Source organism: Acomys minous (genome assembly GCF_964271855.1).
Source record: "Acomys minous genome assembly, chromosome: 11".
NCBI classification, from domain to species: domain Eukaryota; kingdom Metazoa; phylum Chordata; class Mammalia; order Rodentia; family Muridae; genus Acomys; species Acomys minous.
Window position 1 is genome coordinate 95,310,739 of NC_140492.1, and position 5,190 is coordinate 95,315,928.

The 5,190-nt window shown below is 47.9% G+C and overlaps 1 long non-coding RNA gene across 2 annotated transcripts; it reads right to left on the reverse strand.

Moving 5' to 3' along the window:
* Positions 1 to 575: 575 nt before the first annotated feature.
* LOC311608766 lies at positions 576 to 4,960 on the reverse strand. 2 transcript variants are annotated; one of them, XR_014783151.1, is made up of 3 exons: positions 4,712 to 4,960; positions 1,672 to 1,786; positions 576 to 1,178 (listed from the first exon to the last, which is right to left on the reverse strand). It is a non-coding gene; the product is annotated as an uncharacterized lncRNA (long non-coding RNA). The 2 variants fall into 2 exon arrangements; XR_014783150.1 differs by lacking the exon at positions 1,672 to 1,786.
* Positions 4,961 to 5,190: the final 230 nt, after the last annotated feature.

Genomic DNA, 5,190 nt, shown 5'->3' on the forward strand with positions numbered 1-5,190 from the left:
CCTTTTTCCACACAAAACCTCATCTCCCCGGCTATAGGTGCAAAGGCCAACCTACAGGGTCCTTCCTGCACAGCATAGCTCAATCTTGTAGGATCACGTGGTCTCCTAATTGGGCAGGACAACAGAGGTCAGAAAAAACAGCAGAAGGGAAAAGCCCCATATCTATTTTTTTTTCTGCCTTGGAAGATCTTTCTCTGCACCAGAACCCACATATGCTAAGTTAGAACTGACCCAAAGGGACCCACAAGTCTCTCATGCCTCGTGGAACCCAGAAAAATATCTCTGTTCCTCTTTGTAGAGGTACACGGCACTGCTTCCCACTATCCTGTACCCCACCTCACCCCCGACCCCATTGGATTTGGTTTTCCTGTACAGCTACTAGCTAGTATTGTGGCCAGCTGGAGATGTGGGGCTTGAAGATCTTTGTGCAGCAAAGCTGTGAAGAGCCATTTTGCTGGAAAGGTCAAGAATAAAAACACAGAGAATTTACCGCCTTTACAGAAACAAACAAACAAAAATCACAAAAGGACACAATGCTATCATTTTCTTTCTTTCTTTCTTTCTTTCTTTCTTTCTTTTTTTATGGTGGTCACTTTTACTCAGTATAGGTAAGTGAGGCACTGTTGTCCCCATTTTTCAGGTGACTCAAACTCCCCAGGCTACGTATAGGCAGAATGGACCCAGGAAGCCATATCACCTGTTTCCTAATGTCCTTCTCTGAGCAATGCTCAACATTTGGAAGAAATGACCACACCTGTTTTCCCAGCTCATTCCAGGATTGAGAGAGCAGAAGAGTGGATACAGGGAGGGAGGAGTCACCTCAGAATTAAAATGCTTTTCGAGTCAACTTGACTCATACTTTGCCATGATCAAAAACCTCTTTCCAGTTCCAGGGTTTTCCCAGAAGCCCACACCTGTAGCGCCTCCTTTATCACGTGTAACCATTCAACAGTGTGTGAACAGAAGTGACCATCCATCTCCAGGGCCGTGTGCCCACTGTTGGCAATAAAGTCACATCATCCGGGAGTATCCTGCAGCATCAGTCATCATCCTGCAGGGTGGTACTGCTCTATCCTGCAGCATCACTGACCATCCTGCAGGGATGCACTGCTCTGGAGCATCTGGCTGGCCACTGCCATTGGCCTTTAAAAGATGTTGACAACCAGGACTGTTTCATGCTGGAAATAAAAACAGAAAAACCAAGAAGCTTGAACTAACTGGAACATAAGTTTAGAAACTAGCGAGATATTGTCACTTAAAGTTCCCTATTGTAAGGATAGACACAGGTTCCACTCTGACACAGCACAATTTACTGGTGATTTTATGGTGAGAAGCCAATCTTGATTTATTCCAAAATTCAGTTACAGTATTGCTGGTCCAGTCTATTTGGAATTCACATCCTGGTTTCCCCCACACCTCCACTAGGAGCCTGGGGAAGTGCATGAATACTCAGTGTATGGCGTAGATTAGACCTCTTTTTTCTCTTTCTTCCAAAGATGAGTCTCAGAACTGCCACAATTTTTGGAAAAAAGAAATTAAACAATAAGGTACTGATAGTTTTTTTTTTTTAACAAGATGAACTGGAAGTTTTGTCTAGAAAGTTCCAGATTCTTCTTTATTTCAGTATTCAAAATTGTGCCCTTTAGAACTCCTTTTACACTCAAGGCATACCTTTCCATCCTTCAGAAACTTCTGACCTAATGTGAACTTTGAACTAGTATGACAGCATTATTCCACACTCCTAGGTTGTGGATGGACCGGTGAGGAAGGTTTTCCGAAAATCACACTGCAAAAAAAAAAAAAAAAAAAAAATCTGAAGCATGGGCGGGCGTGTGGGTAAAGCGGGGCCTTTGCTTGGAGACGCAGAAAGCAGAGGAGCAGAACACAAAGTGGGTGTACAAAGAGCAGCTCTGTTCCATGGTGGTGGCCCATCCTCTGTGCAGTGGCCACCGAGGCACACTCACCAGTTACGTCAGTTTGCCAGCAGTTCCATGGTAGCTTTTTAAGTTTTGTGTTTCTGGTCATTAGGGGCATCTCTCTTCTCTGCTCGATTAAGCAGCTCTAGTCCAGCATTTCCAAACACAAAACGTTCAACAGACACCCTGGGAAAGAAACACTGGCCTTCATCTTCTTCTCTCTGTCTCTCTGTGTCTGTGTCTCTGTCTCTCTCTCCCTTCTCCCCTCGCCCCCCCTCCCTCCCCTTCCCTTCCCCTCCCCTCCCTATTTCTCCCAGTGATGCTCTCATTGCTTTTGGTGTTCCCCCAAGTAAATCCTCTTCCTCTGGATATCGTACAAAGATCAACTCCGTTTTGTTTTAAAAAGCAGTTTATGGAATGGCCGGTGGGACGTTGATTATCAGTAGGTTTTCAATCAGATTTAAGAAGCTTTTCTCTGTGTGCCTCAGTTTCTTCCAAGAAAGATGGTTCCTGGACGTGGGAGAACTGCAACTCAGAGATGCTAGCACAGCTCTCAGCCAAGTCTCCAGCAGGTACCACATGGCTGTCTGTGGCTATCGTAAACGCAGGTACTTTCTTTCTGCAGGCCATGGCCCCTGGGGGTGGAAGGTGGAAGACACACTGGGCTGTGTGTTTCTGGACAGCTATGGAGGAGGTGGCGGAGACTTGGTAGCCCACTGTGTGAGTCACAAGAGGTCTTGGGAGAGGCTCCCAGTTTCCCCCTGTCACGACTATGCAAGCATGTTCTGTCTATGGAAGCAAGGATTAAGAGGTATTTCCAATCCCACTATCAGTGTCACCCTCCCTAGCTCCACACTGGTCTACCATTTAAATGGAGAACTTACGATTCTTGCACTAATTCACATAGCTATAGCCAGGTATCAGACAAAAGGCAGGGCTTCTTTCTTTTTTTTCTTTTTTTCTTTTCTTTAATTAAAAAAATGTGATGAAATACGCACGGCATCAGCTTTTATTTTCATCTTGCAAAACTGAAATTCTGTACCCGTGGACCAAATGCCCAGTCTCTCTCCTTCCCGTGTCTGGCAACCACCGTCGGTCTCTAAACCCTGACTACTCTTGACATGTTATCTGAGTAGAGCAGATAGGCATCCTTGAGGCTCACCCATGTGCCATCTCCTGCCAAAACATCTTCCAGTCTCAATAACTCCATCAGGTGCATGTGGTACATTGAAAACTTCACTTACATGGCCACGGACACTTGGGAGGCAACTGTGAATACTGCTCCTGTGAACGTGGGTACAAATACGTGTGCAACTCCCTGTTTTCAGTTCTTTGGGATAAATATCCAGTAGTGGAAGTGAGCCACATGGTAATTATGAAGCCCCCCCCCCACGGTCCCCACCCCGCCCACATACACACAAACATACACACTCCTGTTTCCCAACAGTGCCCCGTTCACTGTTTTCAGGAGACTGCTCTAAGATTTGCACCTAGGAGCAGAGTAAAGTGAGCCAGCCTTAACTCACCAAACTGGCCCAGACCAGCCCCAGGTAATGAGAGCGAGATGTTTAGTGGGTTGTAACAAACTGAAGGAGACTAGAAGAGTCCTCCAGAGCTTTTGTGACACACCATAGCGGGTCACCAAGTGCTTGGCATTTCCTTGCATTGTTAGAAGGAAGAGACCAAATGGCTCCAGAGTGTTTTGGGATGCCATGTGTGCTTGAGACTTTAGGGGAGATGCCTTGTCCCCTGCTGGTTCTTTTCATATAGCTCATGTTAAGGTTCTGCCAATACAGGCTTCCTAGACACCCTGCCCCCCGCCCGCCCCTCACCCCCGGGGATCTGAAAATGCTCTAGACAAAGGTTTTTGTCTGTATATTTACACTTATGTCTTCATGCTCCTGTCAAATAGGGAAAATATAGACATTGACTGCTGCCTCTGTCAGAAACTCTGCCTGTGCCACAAGGAAGTGGGCTTTCAGAATTTAGGAAGACCACAGCATTATCCAACCCGCAGTGGGCACCAGACTTTCCTCACAGCCCAGCAAGAAGTACATCCACCAGGTGAGAGCAGCATTAGGTTTTCACAGAAAAGGGATGAGGAAACCAGCCTCCCCCGACCCTTCACGTTTCCACCTATAGAAAAAAAAAAAAAAAGAAAGAAATCATAGCCTTCAGCTCGGAAAGCAGATCTCTTGGATGTGTACGTCACCCCTCTGCTGTGGTAGAAGGACCAAGAGCTCCTGCCTTTTACCTCTCAGGCCTCAGTTTCTTTCTCTGTTAAGGCCAGAAGGAGGGAATGATCTTGCGTGGCAACAGGAAACACTCCTCAACAAACACAACCCTACTAAACCACTGATCGCCTAGCATAGAGAGGAGGCAACTTCAAAACTCAGACTTAGCTCAATGGTCATGTGACAACAAGTCCAGCTCGTGGCCCCTCCACATCATCACTGCACTGATGGCTTCTGGTCCATCAGCTCCCCACTTGCCCACGTGATGGAGCGAGAAGTTTAGTCCGTTGTAGCAAACCGACTCTACCTGCCTTCTCCCTCTCCCTCTCTTTTCTCCTCCTACATGGCCCTCCCCGGCTGCCTCTGCCTGCAGAGCTCGCTTAGCACATGTGTTTGCAATGCCCTTTCTTGCTTTTCATGTTTCTGCCTCCTCCTATAAACTCAATCCAGAACAATGTCTCTTGTACCGCCCACAGAGGCAGGCACACAGCTAGGCACATGTCCCAGACACATGGTCGATGCCAGCTGAAGGAGGTGGAGAGATATCTGGACTCAACAAACCTGCTTTCTTGGAAGCGCTCACCCTTCCGAGCAACCACCTCGTGATCATCCAAGTGGCATCTCGGGCTGAGCTCTGTGTGGTTAGCAGCTCCTGGAGCCCTGGCCTGTGAAATACGGGAAGCAGGCGTGCACTGCGTGCACAGGCATTCCAATAATAGCTTCAGATGGAGAGGATGGGTGAATGTCGTGACTCATGTGCCCACTGCACGCAAGTCTGTCTCAGAGGCAGAGGGCTGTGGGCTGTGGGCTGTGAGCTGTGGGCGGGACCCTTTGTGTAGGGGTAGGGGTGGGGGTGGGGGCGGGTACTATCTGGGAAGACCAGGAAATGGGCAGAGTATACACCGGGAGCCCCCCGGAGCTTGAAGTGCGTGCACAAGGTCAGCTGCACTGACTCACCCAGGAAGGTGAGAGGGCAGTGACCAAATATGAAGTAAGTCACCTGTCAGGGGAAGCACTTAGAGAAACAGGAAGTGCGATCA